Genomic DNA, 20,290 nt, shown 5'->3' with positions numbered 1-20,290 from the left:
TATAAGACCCCAGAGTATATATGCACATGGGCTAGTTAATTTCATTGCAATTCAGCATCTCCTAATTCTGACCCTCTCATAGCACACATCCCACCCAAGGAAGAGTTGGTTGGAGTCCTTTCAAGAAGTCACTATAACATCAGTGTCATCTCTGTGGGCATATGCATCCGTCTACACCAGCTCCAAAGCAGGTGCTGGGTTCCTTCATACCCTCTCTGTTGTGTTTACTTTCTAGCAATATCTCTCTGTTGCCAAATCTGAATAAACAAAGAGGAGGGGGAGGGAGAGAGAAAGGTGATGTGGAAAACCATTGAGGATAGCCAAGCCCATAGGATCCTGCCTAGCTGAGTTTCTGGCAGCACACTTGTTCTGGCAAACATTACCTACTAAAAAAGACCTAAGTTTTTTTTTTATTAGTTGTTTTTATAACACACGTAGACATATTTTAGGAGACTGTGCCTCTTTCAGGTTGAAATCTAGCCTGTACATCAGACCTGAGTCCTAGCCATTTCAGGCTTTACAATTACATACACAATTTAACTTCATTTTGTATGTACAACTACTTTTAAAAGAAATACGCTATCAAGGATCCCTCAATTAAAAAGCCTTCCCCACCTCCACCCCAGTAAACTTACGGACTGTTAAGTTTCATGGACCGTGCTTTCTTTTTTAAAGTTCCATTTGTGTTCTACAAGACAGCCTCTTTCTCCAAGATTAACATTTCTTATGATTGTTCCTGACAATGGATTCACTTCCAGAGGCCCTGCTAAGGATAACCAAAAAAGGGCATGTAGCAGGCTGGTTTTGGCAGCCAGCACGCAGCTTCAGAGCTTTTTAGGTCTTGGTTTTTCTGATGAGTGATTTCCTGAGCATGCCTAGGGAATGACAGGCATCTCCACAGGCAGGCTGCATCCACCTCGGCTGGGGTGTCGTCATTGGCTGCCTATTAGAAAAACTACAGGACAATGCATACCACCGATGCCGACTGTAAACATAGGGGATATGTGTTCACTTAGCATGGACTTCTGGGAGGGGCTAAGGAAGGGCGGTCTGGAGTTTTATTGAATAGAGCAGTGTGTATTAGGCTGCCTGCCTGCCTGCACTCTTGCTGTGCTTCTGCTTAAAGAAATCAGTCCTTGCTTTCTGACTTAGTCCCTGGGAAGAAGTTTCAGCCTGAGAGGTAAGGCACAGAGGGCTTTCTTATAATCTCCTCCAGAGAGGATGGGAACTTTCTCCGGGTTTCAGTCAACATTCCTGGCCAAGGTAGCTGGAGATGCAAGATTGTAAACGCCAGTAAACCATGCAAATTCTCAGAGCCAGACCGGGCTTTGCTGCCCTGCAGATGTTCCCGGAAGACAAACAGGATGAGATCTCAAGTTTTGTTCTTAGAGTTGGGACGAGAGGAGCGATTATATAGAGACGTATATTCAGGGACCACTGGCAACTTTGATAAGATAGCCTTTTGTTCAGGAGTGTCATGGGGGTTATACCTGATAGCCGTAGGTCAGTGTCAGTAGCCGTTCTGTGCCTGTCTGCTCACACCAGAAGTCTCTCCTGCATCTTTTATTATCAGAGATTTAAAGAGGTTCTGCTTTAAAAAGAACAATAACTTTTTAGGTTGATGAGAAGCCAAAAAGTGATAATTTGTAACCAAAGTCATTTACATTTTATTCTGCTACCAGTGTTTAAGACTAAACTTCTAGAGCTGCAAGGAAATCAGGTCAGAGCGGGGAAGAGCACTGGCATTTAGCACCGGCTGGGTTAATGTAACTGATCTGATATTTGCTGAGACAGAAGATGCCTCCCATGATCTGTTTCCTATAAAACCTAATAATGAGAGAATGCATGTGCTAGAGGGTGTGTTTTTAGAAATCGCATTTAACATCCGACCAAACTATTTCTTAAGAAATCTTATTTTCTGTTTGAAAGCATGCCTGAGTGTCACTAGAGAATTTGAAAAAGGTGTAGGTTGCAAGTGTGTTCTGAAAAGGGAGGAAACAGCCTTTCATTTCAAGATAGTCCGACATATTGGGGCATCTTAAACAGTAGTACAAGGCAGCTAGTTGGTAGTAGCCTGGAATTCCTTTTAGAGAGAGCTGATTGTACAGGGTGGGGGAATTTTAGTGCTGTAGCAATGAAATGCATGGTCAAAAAAATGGGTGAGAACAAAGTACTTGGTATTCATGGATCCCTTCGATTAATAGGGCTATGCAGATGGACTTGTAAACTGAAATAGTAAAATCCTTCTAATGTGTTTGGCAAAACCAGACATGGATGTCTAGAACTTAAGTGAAGACTAGTTGGTATGTAGCAAGAAGGGCAAATCTGATCTTTTTAAAAAAATAAACCTGGATGTTAAAGGTTTCCAGCTCCAAATGACTGCCTCAGTTTGATTTTATTCCATGGATAGAGGTGGTTTTGTGTTGCGATTCATTAATCTTCTCTCTCTGTATTTAAAAGTTTGGGGATAATTTTCTTGAGAATGCCTCCCTCTCCTTCTAGAAGTGATATATGAGTACAAAATTCCCTGTGAATTTCTTTTCCTGGAACAGTTCTGAGTAAGTGTGAAAGAAAGGCTGCAGGCAAAAGCTATAGTTTGATTATTGTCCTTCCCTCGAAGAGATCAAGTTCCAGACCATTTTCACAGTGTTTTTAATGTCAATCAAAATATGGAGAGCAATTTCTTTTTCAACTGTTCTCTAAGCCGTGTTGGGAATGCAATTTGGAAGGAAATCTATAATCTTGGGATTTGAGGATAAATTCCATTTTGAAACCAACATCTCCGAATCCCTGAGAGTTCAAACTTTGCTACCACCGCTCTCTCCCGGCCTCCTAGTGTGGTCTCTCACCCCCAACAACCAGAAAAACACATTTTTTTGAAATAATGTTTTAAGTGTTCTGCGCTACATAGTGACGGAACAGGGGGATTTGGATATTTTACTTTACGTAGGACTTTAGGCCACTCTTTGTGCTACTTTCCTCTTGTTGAATGTTAGCTAGGACACATCTCCCCAAATAGGGAGGAGCACAGTGAAACCACAGTGCAAACATTTTCATTTTATTAAAATCATTCAATAAAGAGAAATACAATGGCAAAAGGCTGGAATAAAAAGTCACTAATAAAAAGTTGATCTTAGCACACACAAGGAATGTACTATGAATTGATCCACAGGTAACAGGCTGGGTTGTTTCCATTGTTCAAAACCAGTAGAATGCACAATTTAAGTAATTAGGATCAAAAGATTGCTTTAAATAAATACACAATTCTTACATTAAAGTTAAGAGAAGGTTCAAACTGAAGTTTAAAGGATTTAAGCGAGATACATATAAGTATGCCCTGACAGTGAGGCTATTAGCAATTCTAATTGGCTCCTATGATCTCCTGCTCTGGGGCAGATGGGATAGGGTGGTCCTGTGCTCAGCCATGGAAAGTTCCAGAGTCCAGCCTACATATTTTCTGTTCTGATAAGTAAAATGTACCTTAGGAGGCCTTTTCTTAGAAACACATGCAGTTGTCTCCATTTGTCATTTTCGTGGTAGGATGGTTACTAGTTAGTCATTCTTTAGCAAGACAAAAAAGTGACTTAGACATGGGCATGAGGAGGGAGTAGCTGGTTGCCCACCTGCCTGCAGTCTATCACATGTCTCAGAAACGCGGTAGGGTGAGGCCCCGGTGGGAGACAGGGGAAAATGCTGACGGAGTGGTATGCAAATAGCATGGTAGGACTAAGGAGGAGGTTAGAAAGATGCTGCCAAAGAATTTTCAGACTTTAAAAAAGAGTTTTCTGGGTAGATTCTCTCAAAGCCCCAAAATAGAACCATTTGCTCCTTACTGAAAGTCCTTCATCCATCAAGTTAATCAAAGTTTATTATTGGAGAGAGGCTTATAGGTTCTGAGTAGTTGGTTAATTTAAAGAGATACTTGTAGCTCTGGCTCCACTCTGGAGAGGTCAGTCCCAGTACTGGTTCCCCTATATAAAAAGCCCAAACCTTTGAGGGGAGTCATCAACTCTTTGACCTCATCTGTAGAATGGGCATTCTAATGTTTCTCTCACCTCCCACAGTGGTTAAGATGTGTAAATGGGATGGCGCTGTTCGCCCCCTCTTCTCTATAGGCTGTATACTCCACTGCCTGCAGTTTGAGTCCTCTGGACATTATGCTCATTTTGGCTGGTATCTCTACTTCTTATCTATTTTCCCTAATTATCTGCTCCTTCCTTCCTCATATTTGAGGACCCTTGAGTGACACCTTCTAGATCCTACTTCTTTCTAAAACCCTGAACCCAGAGTTAGGGAATACTGGTCCACCCCAGTGTTGTCTAAATTTTGGCTTTGGTAATCCGAGACCAGGAGGACACAGGTATCAAGGGGCCAATAAGACGGGTTGTCAATGGTGTAAGGCCGTATCCAGGAACCTGAAGATCTAGTTGAATGGAAGACCAATGACAAGGTGCTGACAACAGAAAGGCCTTAGTAAATGAGGCAGCTTCTCTGCCTCCAGCCAAAAGCATGGAACTAATCCCAGCATGTCAAGCCTGGGCCTTGTAAGGAGGCTGAGGTAATCAGGAGCACCTGGCTGTGGTTCCTGTTGGTATTGAGACCAGACTGCTCCCTGGATCTGCCCTCTCGTCTCTGTTTGCCTCAGTCTTTAGTACCCCCAACTGGGTCCCCTGTAATTGACCCTGGGTGGCATCCCTAACTTCCCTCGCCCAGGCCTCCGCCTCTACCAGATTCTCTAGTTCTTCCACCCGCAGTCCAAACGGGGTTTTCCTGATCCAACACTGACAACTTGCAGTGGCCTGGCTCTAGGAGGAAGTCCAGACAAAAGCAGAAGAGTCAAGCCCAGATATGTTCGAGGCAGGGAAACGCGTCATCATGTTTTTAGGCCAAGGGAGAAAGGTTAGAGCGGACAGAGGAGATGGTAGAACCATTCCTGTGGTAAAGAGCCACTCTGCTTCTCACCCCCAACTCACAGCTGGCTGGTGGTGGGTGAGTGCTGTGAGCGGAGGGGAGAAGGAAAGGGTGACCGGGGGCTGTGAGGCAGAGGTGACGGGGCTGCCCCGTCAGCTGTTCTTCCCTGTGTTGTTGTTGTTTTTCTCCTGGACATCTTCGAGAACCTGATAAAAACTCTAACCCCTCAAGGTCCTTTGCGAACCCGCCTTTCTGACAGACCTGTGAGAAACCCTTGAGCGGGGGGTGGGGGGCGGGGGGGGCGGTCGGGGTGGGGGGGGAGGCGGTCGGGGGTGGGGAGTGAGGTAAAGTCTTGATCCCCAGTGGAGACAAGGGTGGATGGGACCAAAACATGACCAAAACAATCTTGTTTCCCAGATTCTTTGGAAGGAAGACAGGAAGGTGTAAATACACACAAATATAGAAGGAGATTACCTCATATGGCCTCCATTTCAAAGAAAAGGAGATCATCTCTAGAGAAGCAGTTTTCTGTGGGGAGCTTAGGGACTGGAGAATTCAGGAATGGCTGCTGTTAAGTGTATGCTAAGAGCTTAATAACAGGATTGCTAAACAGCAGTGAGGGAATGGCTGAAGGAAAATGAATATTTGGGGGAATATTTTAGGTGAATAGGGTGTTCTTATTAAGCACTCATTTTAGTATACGGCTTTCCTTTTAAAAAATATATATGTACCAACGATGGCTAACTTGATGATAAATTACTTTTTAATCATTTCCTGAGGCTTCTATCATTGTTTTGTGAATACGTGGATGAAAGCACTTGACTGTAAGGAAGTCATCTCACTTGGAGAAAGACATAGTAAGTAGGAACGTGTCATTAGTTCCTTTTACACCCACATGTAACATTCCCTCTCCCTTGTCTCAAGCTGGGGAACTAGGCAGATTTCACCTGAGTGCTAAAGAGGGGCAGGACCAGAGCAAGCCCGGAACCCCCAGCCAGGGACCCAAGGGCCAGAAATATCAAGGACTTTAGTTCCACTGGTGTCAGGAGGGTCTAAGCCAGAATGGACATAAAATACACCCATGGGCTAACATGTGAATCATAGCCAGGTAAGAAAAAGAGAAACAGCAAAAACCAGAAGTCAGGAGGTTAAAAACCAAGAGCTTGCTTAGCAAGGTAGTGTACAGACAGGTACGGTGACATGTGTGAGAGCTCTTGACACTGGGTTCGGAACAAAGAGACCCTTATATTAATAAGCTTCAGTAGCTTGAGTCATGGCGCAGAACTGTAAGATACATGTGGAATAATAAAGGGATGGAATCACAAGGAAATCCAAGAATAGAAGCCAAGATAGGACCAAAGTCCAAAGAGAATGGGACTGGAATCAAGGTGGGTCCAACAATGTCAGCAGAGGTCTGTGTGCTGCCATTAATGTAACTCAGCTGCAGCACGTGTGGCTGCTGCTTTTTGTCGTTCCGCGACTGGAAAATTCCTTCTGTGCTTCCTGGTTAAATTCTGAGAGAGGAAATCTGATTGGTTCAGCTAGTAACTATTGTCTTTGGCAAATCCCTTAGCGGAGGGAACATCAAGGGTTACTGGCATGCCTACGGATGAATTACCAGTGTGTCTGGCTGCAGTGGTCACCCCCGGGGGAAAAAAAGCCCAGTGGGCAATTTTAGTTAGAAGAGAAAGTTAGGCATGGAAAGCAAATTAGCTGAAATATCCAACAGCTGTCAATGAATATCATTTGAATTTTTATGTGACTGAATTCCTAGAGAGGCAAACACCCACTGTCAGGGTCATACAGTTCCTGATTATCACTTTGGCATGGCCTGATGAGCCGATCTTGAAGGAGTTGGCCTGGAAGCTTGTACCACCGATAATTGAAAAGATAAGAATTATCCATTTTAGAAAGATTCTAAAGAAAAACACTTGAGTATTCTCATATGAGTCATAGGTGTGATATGGCTTCCCACAAAGTAAGGCAATCTTTAAAATTAAATATGTAATGACTTAATAATGTTAATAAATGAAAAGAACTACATCTCAATGTAAATCACAGTACTTAATAAGTTTAATGCATAAAAGCTAGTATACTCTCAATCAAGGACATTTCAGTTCTCGGCAATGTTTGCAATGTAATTTTCAGTCACTGAACGCACGTCTCAATGTCTATCAAGGGGAGTGAGAGAAGTTCTGGGCTGTTCTTCAGGGAAATATTGACAAATATGCAAACAGGGGTGAGCGTCAAAGGCCAGAGGTGGTCGAGACAACAGAATATGAGGAACAGATAAGGGATCTGGAGCTGTTTATCCCAAAGGAAAGAAAATGTAGGGGCCACATGGATGTCTTTCAAACATTTGAAGAACTTTTACGTAGAGAGGGGAGAAGGCATTTGTGTTTCTCAAGACAGCAAAACTGAATACATAAGATTCATAGATTTTTTAAAGCTGTGCAGGGCCTTAGGAGTCATTTAGCCCAGGGAGTGCCAAAAATTTTTCCTCTGTTTGCCAGCTTTAAACAGTTGGTAGTGACCATCTGGAATACTGTGTTGAGAAGGATTCTGAGGCTGAGTTTAAACTCTCTGTGGGCAAAAAAACGCTGTCATTGATAGTGATGTCTGTTGTGGAAGAAAAGGGCCATTGCTACTCAAGTATCTTGTATTTCATGTGATTGATATGGTCTGTAGGTTCCTAACCTCTGCACCTTGGACCCCTGGGAGGCCACTAAATTATTGCAATAGGTAAACAAGTCCATATATGCAGCAAATGATTTTGACAAACTGAGTAAACAACGTGTGCTACTATTTTTCTAATTATATAGATGCATTATGATGACACAAATGTCAATTTATTTTAAATAGTTATTGAATTCATAGTAGCTTTTGGTATTGTATTTTCTCAATCAGTGGACCTAAAACATGTAATTATATTGTGTGTGGGAAGTTTGGGGCAAGAAATCTGGGATCTTGAGAAGAAACTCTGAAAAAGAAAATGAACCAGTAATCTATTTTTCATTTTCCAGATGAGAAACTAAAGCTTAGCCACACCGAGTAAAATTATACACGTATTTGTAGGTTTCTTTGATTCATGTCAGTAAGATTCGTAAAAAACATTTATTTTTTTCATTAATATATACCAAGTGTCTGGCACATCACAGAAGCCCAGTAAATATCTGTTGAATGAAAGAACAAACCAAGTGACTTGACCAAGGTCGCCCAGTTAATTAGTGGCAAAGGTGGTTCTGGAACACACATCTCCCGAGCCCCACACTGTTAACCTCTCAGGACACCAGGCTGCTTCTCCTGATAGCACGAATGTGCCATTTTAACAGTTTACGGATTTGGATTGTACAACGCAGCCTGATTTGCCTATAATCCAGGAGATCTTAACCGGCGTCTTAATTGGAGTCAACTGTAGGGTTTTCTGAAAACATACATCCCTGAGACCCATCCACTGGGGTCCAGTTTGTGAACACTCCCTGATGATTCTGCTAAAACACTCTGCCTGAGAAACAGTTCTGCACATCTATGCTTAAAATAACTTAGAGTAGATGCATGGAGTCACTTATTCCTCAGAAGCCTACTTGTTCAGTTTCAAATAATTTCTTTGTAAAAGTTACAGCTGTCTATTCCAAATAATCAGTTTTGATGAAGAGTCCCTCCAGAAGCACTAGAATATTTATCTGAAAATTCCTCCAGCTTCCAGTACTCTGGGTTTGGCTGCAGAGTTATCAACCCGGCAAGGTCAAGCTTTCTGATGAGATTTCCAGTGTTTGCTTTTGTAAAGCATTGAAAATGTGGCAAGAATAAAATTTCTCATGGTATTTCCACTTCCTGTTCCAGCCACCATTACTAAGTGAAATTTAGGCTTCGGGGGAGGGGTAACTTGAGGAAAAATTGTCTCTTTAAGTATTCCTGTCCTTAGGATGTTTTGAAGATTGGTTACTTTTGATATTTAACTTACCAAGAAAAAACAGAAAATGTTTTTCTGTCTTCTCCACTTTGTGGTAAGGAATGTACAAATCCTTAGTGGGAATAGGGGAGAAGCTTCCTCCACTCCCGCCGTCCATCTCCTCTGAGGCTGGGGCCTTAGGTGCTTCCCTGGGTGGCCCTTTCAGAAGCCTGTGAGCCCTAAGAGACAAGAGGCCTCAGGTTCATGGAAAGGGGGAATAATTTACTTTTGCAGGACAGAAAATCCATCTCTAGGGTCTTCCTTTACTCAACAGTCAGGAGTTAATCCTCTGTATTGCGCACAAGAATCTACCATATTCAGAGCACCGAGTACATAAATTATATTCACTAAGGATTGTAGGGCTAAAACTATCTCTGCATGAGCAAACTGGTCCAATAAGAATGCCAGAATTGTTGCTATATTTGTACCGACGGTATTTGGTTTACAGAGCAGCGCTTCCACTGTGTACGGGAAAGCAGAGCTTGCTGGAAAAGAGCAGCTAAAAAGGAGTTAGATTAGGACCCGCATCTGCATAATGACGCGACAGTGACTCAGTCTCCTTTTCCCCTGAACTGTCTCCCTCTCCATGCTCCCTAAACAGTGGTGTGTGGAGCCAGCTCATGCAAGCTCCCAAAAGCCAACTGTTAAATTTTTAAGATTTTGAGAACTAGTTGTTATGCACTGTCATCATTAAAAATTAAATTATATAGACTTTGGGTTAAATACATTGTATCGAAACCATGGTAATAAATACTCAAAACTCATCCCTTCCTAATTATTTTACATTTTACTATTATCTGTGCTCTCAAGGTTAGTTACATCTATTGTGTCCATATGATGGAAATACTACCAAATGCTGTGCAAGAGAACTTCTTCTCCCAGTTCTTCATTCACGGATGTCATGTTGGGAGCTTGAGATCAACCACGATGGAAGTATTTACACCCTGGAAATTAGCAAATACTACAAATCAGACTCTCCTCACCTGCCAACCCCCAAGGCTTGTTATCAAACATTTACTAGCACAGCACTGACCCTAAGGTATCCAGTCAGTAAAATTAGCCTCTACCCTGAAGAGCCAATCAGGATACCTTTGTTGTTTAGTTACATGCATATTCATAACGTATGCTTACGACTGCCTGTTTATTTCTTCACTCGTTTATTATTTCCTATGCTCCTAGAACATAAGCACCATGAAATCAGAGACTTTGTCTGTGTTTTTCAGGTGCTGTGACTTGAGCCTAAAAAAGTGCCTTGACCCACATATAGTGGGTGCTTCATATGTGAGCTAAATGAGTAAAGGAATAAATGTCCATAATTTCTTCTTGATAAGAAAGCTGAAGCCAATATTCATGTTTGAATTCACTGACTCCTCTCTAATTGTATCAGTACTGAGTGCTTACAGCAGCGCCTGACACAGGCCAAGTAACGAATCAAATAAATAATCTTCATAACAATCAGATTTACAGATGAGGAAACTGAGTTACAGTCAGGCTAAGTAACACATCTAACGTCTCACAGCTAGTAAGTGGCAGAGTCAGGATTCAAACCTAGATGATCTGGCTCCCTAGTCCACTCGACCACCACACCGTGCTGCCTAATTGCTCCATCTGATTTTGTGCGAGGCTCTGGGGATGTGACTTACTTGAGAACACACTTTGAAATCAGGAAGACTTGAGTTTGAATCTCAAATTTACCATTTTCTAGCCTGTTTCTCCACCTATAAAAAGGAGATAATTGTTCCTCCATTTGGTAGTTGTTATAAGGACTATAAATAATACCCCTAAACTGCTTTGCACATAATAGGCACTAAGTTAAAAATCGTCAGCTATCAGCCGTGGCTTCCTGTGGGGGCTATCTGTAGGCATGGGGCTCTTCTTAGTCCCCATGCCCTTAGCCACCCACTCTCCCCAGTTGCCTACTCTACCGCCATCATGTAGATGGAGCAAAAGGAGCCCCATGACATGAAGTCATGTCAAGTTCTTTAATGTCAGGTTCTCCAGGAAGTAGAACTAGGACCAATAGATACAGTTACAGGAAACCCTGTTTCAGGTCAGCATAAGCACTTTCTAAACTAGATCAGTCTCTGGAACTTGGACAACCCTGCTCTGCAGAGGCAGACAACCTCCACCATCCCTTTCAGCCGCAGAGTTTTCTCCCCTACCCTTATCACTGGAGCTGTGCAGCTTTTATTTTTTTTAGTAAATTTGTTTATTTATTTATTTTTGGCTGCGTTGGGTCTTCATTGCTGCGCGTGGGCATTTTCTAGTTGTGGTGAGTGGGGGCTACTCTTTGTTGCGGTGCGCGAGCTTCTCATTGCGGTGGCTTCTCTTGTTGCGGAGCACGGGCTCTAGGCGTGCCGGCTTCAGTAATTGTGGCACGAGGGCTCAGTAGTTGTGGCTCACGGTCTCTAGAGCGCAGGCTCAGTCGTTGTGGCACACGGGTTTAGTTGCTGCACAGCGTGTGGGATCTTCCCGGCCCAGGGCTCCAACCCGTGTCCCCTGCATTGGCAGGTGGATTCTTAACCACTGCGCCACCAGGGAAGTCCCTGTGCTGCTTTTAATATTCCAAATCATCTTTATCTAGTATGGCTAAAGGGTTTTATTATTCCCGAGGCTGGGTTGTTTTGTAGGTTTTCAGTGTTTTAGACAGGGAGTGAGAGAGGGAGGGAGGAAAGAAGAGAGAATGAGAGAGGGGAGAAGACTGAGACTTATCTAGGGGAAAACATACTGAACTTAGGAGGGAGAGCAAATAGAAGTGATTGCTAGTTATCCCAAGCCTTTTAGGTTAGAGATGGTTGAGAAGGTAAGCTAACTCATTCAACCACCTTGCTGGCATACTTGTTAGATGACAAGCACTGTTCTGGTTGAAGGTAACTACCTCGGGGCAGTAAAGTAAATTAAATAAGTTGCCCAAGGTCACACAACTGGCAAAGAGCAGAGCTAAATTCAACACTGTTCCCTGTCTCCAACCCTTTCCATTTCCCTACAGCTGTCTGTTCTGTGTCTGTCCTGGGGAGAGCGATGGAAACCAGAACAGGAGGTTTCCATAACCAGTCATTATAATTTGTCAGAGAGCCACACTGCAGTTCAAGTAGACAAGCACATTGTCTTTCCCTGCCGTATAAGGAAGTGGGGCTAAACACCATTGCTTTCACTACTGACTCAAGAGGTTATTCAAGTGAGTGTTCGACAGAATGAGAACCCAGGCCTACAGCAGCTTTTAAAAAGAAGGAAAGAAAAGAAACGTGCAGAAATATTTTTGTGTTTTGTTTTTCTGGGAGCAGAGATAGTTTAACAAGCAGGCTACACCCTTTTCTCTAACTCAACTCAAGGGGAGATAGTCTGGAACTACGTACTGAAGGATTAAACCCTTTGTCCTAATACGGCAAGCCGTTTTGGTGTTTGATTATGTCAAATTTAGGTACTCGAAAGGCCAAGACAGAGCTGATTCTATGAGGATCATGTGGGAAGTCCTCCACTTCAGTGACTGACTAAAGAAGTTAGGATCTACTTCCGTGCCAGCCATTCTCAGTGTATTCATTAATAAGGCTCCACAGTTTAAGTTTGATCTTCCTGCCCAAAACTCAGAATATTTCCGTGATCACCCTTCGCCATACCAATCAGTCCTAGTGGGGATTTCAGACCACAGGCCCTATAACCAACTCCATGGAGGGAGAAACTGAGGCATGAGCAGTAGAAATTCTTTCGTCAGGATCGTCCAGTCCCATCTTGCCATAGAGAGTGCCCATTCTTTCAGATACACCAAAGAAGCATTACTTAGTCTTCTTAGGGAAATGGAAAAGCTATAATTAGTCTGGTCAGCTTCTCGTAACTCCCATCTGTGACCAGACTGCATCTGGGATATTAGTTTCCTAGGACAGACTGCTGTAACAAAGTACCACAAACTAGGTGGCTTAAACAACAGAAACCTATTGTCTCACAGTTCTGGAGACTGGATATCCAACATCAAGGTGTCAGCAGGGTTGGTTCCTTCTGAGGGCTGTGAGGGAAGGATCTGTTCCAGGCCTCTCCCCTTGGCTTATAGATGGCCGTCTTCATGTTTACATACCGTCCTCTCTGTATGCAAATTTCTTCTTCTTATAAAGATACCAGTCTTATTGAATTAGGGCTTGCCCTAATGACCTCACTGTAAGTTGATTGCCCCTGTGAAGACCCTATTTCCGAAAAAGGTCACGTTCTGAGGTACTAGGAGTTAGGACTTCAACATAAGAATTTTGAGGGAGACAAAATTCAACCCATAATATGCCCCAATTCAAAATGGTGGTAGAAATCTATAAGACGTATTTTCTGAAACTCTAAGTGCGAAAGACCCACTTGCCGGTGGTAGTCCGTCTTCCCTCTGGGTATAGGGAATGCTTAGCTAGAAATCACTTAGCCTTTTGAACTTGCCCTTGACATTTACTTTCTGCCTTTCGCAATACAAAATTCTGATCCAGGAAAAAGTCAAAAGAGGTCTCTGAAATGACGCAGTGAAATGCAGCTTCACATACTGTGGCCTATCTGTGGAAGCCTGTGAAACCACAGTGGCAGACAGTCTGGTATGCGGCCATCAGAAGTGGGGGAGGGGGCTTGGTGGGAAGGCTTGGTCGAGGCAGCCTGCAGGGCTCAGAGGCAGAGCGCTGGGAGGAGGTGAGCAGCTTTGGAGCAGCAGGCTGGGAGGCAGCAACAGATGGGACTTTGTGTGTGCCTACGCTGGGTGGAAAGCCAGGATGGCCATTTTAAGTCATTTTTATACATGCTGATCATAACCACTAATCCCCAAATACAGGGGAAAATATAGGAGCCTACCCATATTTGTGTTCTGAATCATTTGTCTTTTGTCTTTGTTTTCTTCTATCTTTTCCCCATCCAGGCTTAGGTTTTTATACACTTTTTCCTCTAAATGGCCTTTCTAACTTTAACTGTGTTTGGCATAATTGGTTACAAATTGTCCACAGATTATACCTGGTCTCCTTTTTTCCTTTTTTCTTTAGCCAGTGTTTCCCTTTACCCCTTCCTTAAAGCTCTTCTTGGTGTCCATTTCCCAGCTTTAGTCCCGCTTACAGCTACTCTCTGTCTTGGGCCAGATGTGGTCTAGAGAGAGGGTGATTCTGTCATTTATTATCTAAACCAGGACACTTTTGAGAGGGAAAGGAGGAGCTATTAATAATTTTCCTAAAAAAGCGGTTCTAAATGGAGACTATCGGGGTAATTTGGGATGGACAGTTATCCTCCCCATGGCTGTTCTCTGTCTCCCATAGATCCTACTTCACCTAGCAACAACTCCCTCTGTTTCTGGATCTTAAAGAGACAGCAACACCATTTATGTTCTGATTCTTCTTTTTGTTTCCACCCCAAGAACCTTTTTGCATTTTTGTCATTGTGAGTTTCAATTTTCCCTTATCCCCTTCTCAATTCTTCTCTTTCCTCCACTCTACTCCAGGTATTGTCTCACCACTTGAGTTCCTCTTCTTCCCTTTGTTTTGGTACAATCTTGACTGCATCTCAGGGAGGCCACATTTGTCTGCCATAATACATGCAGGACAGATTGCCTACATACTTGAAAACACGCACACACACGCACAACCATCACCACCATTATCAAATGTTACACAACCACCACGACCATCACATGGGTCTCAGATGAGCCCTTTATTGGACTGTCCACCAATTCAGCACCTCTGCTCAGAGACTAGAACAATCTCTATACTACATAAGCAGCCATACCTAGAACTATCACACAGACATGTTCTGTGTATGTGTCTGGGAACTTACAGGACACGTTTTCAATGTGTGTACGTGTATACCCTTTTAGAGTTGAAAATATATAGCCTGAAAAAAAAAATTAGTCAAAGCTGACTGTGCGTTGCCTTCATTATGACTTCAGTAATCTGGATTATTTTAGCCTCTAAAGTAATATATACCAAAAGCCTAGTAATGGCTGCTATAGGCTTAACATATGTAGAAATAAACTTTGAGGTAACAAGATAGAATAAACATTGACTTAGAACCCTTTCAAATGTAGTTCTTTTTATGATTCAGTCATAATTTATGGTTCATTCTGAAAAACAGCTTCAGTTATCAATCAGGGTCATGCAAGGAAGCTCCTTGTCAACTCTAAAATGAGAAAGACAGAATAGTTTTCTCTTGCGAATTACTGGAAACCAAGCTCTAGATGTCTGAAATACTTGACAGTATAGCGCTGTGTCAGCTGGAAAAAGCCGTTCTTGTCCTTTTATTTATTTACTTATTTAAGAGTTTTGATCATAATTTTCTCTCTTTTTTTTAAGTACTCTAAAAATTAATAAATGAGGGGAACACCGGTGAAAGGAGATACTTGATGGGAGTGTCTCCTTCCCTCCTTCCTGCCTTTCTCCTCCCACTCCTAGTCCTCCTTCCCTTTTCCCCTCCCCCCTCCTTCTTCTTTTTTTTTTTTTCTTTTTTGAAGATGATAGGGAGTAACTTATTCGAAAATGAGATTTCATTATAGCAAAAGTAGAGAATTTCCACTAAATCCTTCTGGTTTGATTTTGGAGCCTATGGGAAAGGCTGACTCAGGATGAACTGTTACATCCTTCACTTGTTTGGAGGTGTAATGTACACACAGTTGTAATATACATACAATGAAGTGCACTAATCTTAAGGGTACAGCTGGAAGAATTTTTACATGTGTATACACCCATATAACTATTCCCCAGATCAAGATGGAGACGAATTCCGTCCACAAGGCTCCCTGGAGCCCCTCTCCCCATCAATGTACCCAGGCCTAGGGAACCACTGCTCTGGCCTCTGTCGCCTCCATCACTTGTTCCTGGACTTCATGAAGTGGCGCCCTGTGTGTCTGTGAAAGATCCCCCGTTCACCCATGACCCTGGCTGCCGTGTCGTTCGATCTTTCCCTTGCTTTGCTGACAGTCCATTGAACGATTATATGCCAGTTTGCCTGTTGGTGAACAATTTGGGTCATTTCTGGCCTTTGGCGATTATGAGTAGAGCGGCTAGTCATGTTGTCGCACTCCTCCTGGTGGATCACAGGGTGGGCTACACCTTCAGCACTCAATTCTGTGGCTTTTTCCGCGGGAAGCACGGGCGCAACACCGACAAGGCAGCGCTCAGCCCCTCCCTGATTTCCTTCTTCTATTTTTTGTTGTTGTTGTTTCTTCTCCCATTGAGATTTATTCAGTTGGAATAAATCCGTTATTCCGTTGGGTAGCCATATGCTTTAGCCACGATGTCGTTATGTCTCTCTTGCTTAGATATATCTTCTTTAAAAGATTGAGGATAAAAAAAGGAAAAATAAAATTTTCAAACACACTCTGCAGGATAAGTATATAGTTATGGCAATGACGGAATGGAAATATCTACCAAGGAGCTCTCTAGTGCCCCCAAATTGCGTAGAGTGATTATATCAGCCAGCCTGGAGCTGCTGACCCACCTGTGTTTGCGGAAGTAGGGAATGAGAAGTATAGGAGTTTGAGAATTTTAAAAAATTTTTCATGCCCTTCCATATTTCTGCTCTTAGATATGCTGTTAAAACAAAACAATTACTCTTTCCACTGGGAGTAGTTTCTAGCTTGCTAATTCTTTTTCCTGAGAGCATTTGCAGTGAGGTTTAAATTTTTGATATCTTGGTTCTTCTATTTTGTGGGTACCTCAGATTACAGGTGGGTGGTCTAATAGGAAAGTGGCCCCAGTTCCTGCTTCATGTCTCTGGCTGATAACCTGTGTGACTTTGAACAGACTTCTGTGCCTCAGGCTTCTTAATTAGAAACAGACAATAGCCTTTTTCCTTCTCTATAACACCCAGGTAGGGAGCAATGAGATCTTAAATATAAAGGCTCTTTAGGTGGTAAAGTATCTTTAGTACATAGTTTTCTTTTATTTTTCCTTTGAAATATGAAGAATTTGCTGGTTGGTTTTCTGAGAAGATGTTAAGTCATACATTCATAAAGGAAACTCTCTAGATTCAAAGTTCAGAATTTGAAGTTTTCCAAAAATTATTCTGTGCTGGACAGCTTCAGCTTACTCCTTCTTCTGGAGAAGCTGCCCGAACCCCAGTTTCAGCCTTTTCTTCTTTTCCCTTTTTTTTTTTTTTTTTTTTAAGGCTTCTGGGACAAGCACATTCCTTTACCCTTGCCTTTAAAAGCAATATTGACAATCATCTTGTTTGGAGACACTCTGAAACCCCAAGGTGCTGAAGAAGGATGGTTAAGACAAATTAACATCCAATTTGAGCCTTTTCTCTACTGTAATCAGAAAAGGTTTTTACAAGCTTTTCTGAAACCAAAGTACATAGTGAACAATTGCAGATCTTAGAATCTTGTCACCCTCAGATTCACTAAAATTGTCTTCATCAGCATTTAAATTTCTAACACGTGAGATCACATATGTGAAAGTGCTGTGCTTTATAATGTCTGTGATTATAATATCTATAGCCAAATATGTTAAAGTTTAAAAATGCTCCAGGAACCTAAGGGGAAGGGTAGAAGAAGAGCATGTTTGATCCTAGCAAGTGTGCTTGGGCCAAGGTTGTACAAGCAATCATATGGGTGGGTCAAACTGTTTATTTTTATTATTTTTAAAATAAAATTTGATTTTAGAATAGTAATTTTTACGTTTACAGAAGAGTTGCAAGAACATAACAGAGTTCTCATATACCCATACTCCAGTTTCCTCTGTCAGTAACATTGCTATGCAGATTTTCCACAACAGATGAAACATTGTGTATAACATTATTATTAATAAAACTCCATACTTTATTTGGATCACCTTAGGTTTTGCCTAATGTCCTTTACTTATTTTTTAAGCCCCTTAAAACAGAATAATGTTTTATATAGTGAAACTTTTATATGTACATAATTAGAGATATTGACGGAACTCTATTGTATGTGTGAAGACTGTGTTATCCCCTGAGGACTTTCCACCTGAAATACCCAAGGCCTCCTCTGGTCTCTGGTTTGTTTCCCTTGAGGCTGATAGCAGATTCCTCAGCCTGCTCCACCCTGATGCCAGGTGCTGGAACCCTATCTCTGCTTCACTGAGATTGGTCATCCCAAACAAATGGTAACATCCAGCAGCACCTCCCACTCCCACTTTACAGTTCTAAGCAGAAGCATTAGAGTGAAAGGATTTGCCTGGCTGTTCAGCTCCTGACTCTCTGCTCTTTAGCTGTGTCATATCACAGTTATTTGTAAGAGCTTTGACACTAACAAAGGAAAAAAAGACCTGATCCAAGATCCCCGAAATCTTGAAATCTATAGGTTTTGGCCAGTTTAAAAACACCACAATTGTGGCTTCCCTGGTGGCGCAGTGGTTGAGAGTTCGCCTGCCGACGCAGGGGACACGGGTTCGTGCCCCAGTCTGGGAAGATCCCACATGCCGCGGAGCGGCTGGGCCCGTGAGCCATGGCTGCTGAGCCTGTGCATCTGGAGCCTGTGCTCCACCACGGGAGAGGCCACAGCAGTGAGGGGCCCGCGTACCGCAAAAAAAAAAAAACACAAAAAACACCACAATTTATGAAAAATACCTATTACTAAAACATAAATTATTGGAGGGGCTGAGCTTCCAAACTCTCTCTGAAATATGAGTTAGCAGCAGATAATAGCAGAAAGAATCCGTTTAATTCAGCTTCTGCCTTTGATTCACTTGATGATGTCAGGCAGGGAACTCAACGTTTTGGGGCATCAATTCTTGTAATGAAGGGGTTGGACTAGATGTGTTCTCTCCCAGCTCTAACGTTGTTTAGATCTTTGGCTTTATAACTTCCCTTCATAAGGCTTGTTACTGTCCTTTCTATCAAGGTTACTTCTTTAATGTTGTTATACTTTTACTGGCAAATCACTTTAAAGGGGGAATAAAAGCTAAATTTAGGTCAAACACTAATTACAAATGAGTTGCTTTCAAGGTAACCAGTTTTTTGATTTATAACAGTTGGTTTGTCTTTTAAAGTTGATTTTGTGTGGAGATATAACACTTACATGCAATGGAAACAATAAAAATGAAAATACATAGGGACTTCCCTGGCGGTCCAGTGGTTAAGACTTTGCCTTCCAATGCAGGGGGTGCAGGTACAATCCCTGGTCGGGGAGTTAACATCCCATATGCCTCATGGCCAAAAAAACCAAAACATAAAACAGAAGCAATATTGTAACAAATTCAAAAAAGACTTTAAAAATGGTCCACATCAAAAAAATCTTAAAAAAAAACTTTTAAAAAGATAATGATGAGGAAATGTAGGTATCTTCTTGTTATCTTCATATCAAAAAATTAATTGAAGGAATCTACTTATCAGTGAGTGAAACTAATATTCTTGACTCAGAGGTAGCCCTTAAAACTTCTTAATAGCAACATTATCAGCACACTGTGAGTTTGTTATCTACATATAAATAAAGCTGGTAGGAGACACCTTCCATAAAAGGAAAGATTGAACTGACTTCTCAAATAGGAAGACATCAAAATCAAGGAAGAGAGTAAGAGCTCAAGCCATGGGGTGGAAATGGTTACTGGGTTTAGCCATCTGCTTTGGTCTTTCCTGTTCCACATGTAGCTATATAGTTTACATAAAAGTATCTCTCCAGAGGATCAGAAAGAAGAGATTTATGGAGCCAGATGTGAGTTATCATTTCTACAGGTGTGGCTCTGCAGCTGAAAGAACATGTTGTACCAGGGATGGAGTTTCTTATTATGTAATCAATATAAATTACCACTAGACTTTTACAGAGGTTGATAAAGCAAACATGCATCATTTGGATTGGCCTTCTGGTATATAAAGAGAACCTGCTTCACTTGGGGCACAACGTGAAAAAATGCACCATTTAGTATTTATAAAAGACGTGGTAGCAAATACCATCACAGTGATCAGGCAAAGTCATTCCAGTTTGCACACAGAGGGAATAGCTGGTGAATAGATGGAAATGGTGTATATGTGTTTTTCTTCATCAGGAAAGACAAGGGACAGGTCATAAATATTTGTAAAGCTTTCAGCATCTGATAGGAAAGGGCCAAAGGATGAAAATGATTAGAGGACTGGGGAAAAAAATAGAACACAAGAGAATTGATGAAAATGAGTAGAATTAGTTAAACTAAAGAGGCATATATCCTATTTAAATGGTACAGAAAGTCAGAGCTATTAAAAAAACATTAATTTGGTAAATTGCAGAGTACTTTAATAATTATACACAAAAAGAGGATTTGAAAATTCTAGACAGTGAGAGTGAAAATGTTGCTGGTTAGTTAACTTTGTGTCAATAGATTAGCACAAATGTTTTGATTTTTTTAAAAACTGGGTGCTTTTATGCTAGATTATCTAATGAAGCAAAAATGAACACTCTAACACTTCTCACATGCTTAAAGCTTTTTTGATTGAGTTTAACTGTATTTTTCAACTATCTTATATCTTATTAATTTTTAAAAGTTTCTTAATCTATTA

The 20,290-nt window shown here is 41.8% G+C and overlaps 1 protein-coding gene across 8 annotated transcripts in view; it reads left to right on the top strand.

The window, feature by feature from the left end:
• The first annotated feature begins 927 nt into the window (after positions 1-927).
• The window catches only part of CALD1 (caldesmon 1), a 181,546-nt gene continuing 162,183 nt past the window's right edge, over positions 928-20,290 (top strand). For 3 of the 8 annotated variants that reach the window (XM_060156634.1, XM_060156630.1, XM_060156627.1), the window contains exon 1: positions 929-1,180. The gene's annotated coding sequence lies outside the window, so the exon portion shown is untranslated. Of the gene's footprint in view, positions 1,181-20,290 lie in introns of all 8 variants that reach the window. The other 5 variants (XM_060156637.1, XM_060156635.1, XM_060156628.1 and 2 more) reach the window with 4 other exon arrangements.

Source organism: Lagenorhynchus albirostris, chromosome 8, assembly GCF_949774975.1.
Source record: "Lagenorhynchus albirostris chromosome 8, mLagAlb1.1, whole genome shotgun sequence".
Classification (NCBI taxonomy): Eukaryota; Metazoa; Chordata; class Mammalia; order Artiodactyla; family Delphinidae; genus Lagenorhynchus; species Lagenorhynchus albirostris.
The sequence above is the reverse complement of the archived record's forward strand: the minus strand, read 5'-3'. Positions and strand labels throughout refer to the sequence as shown.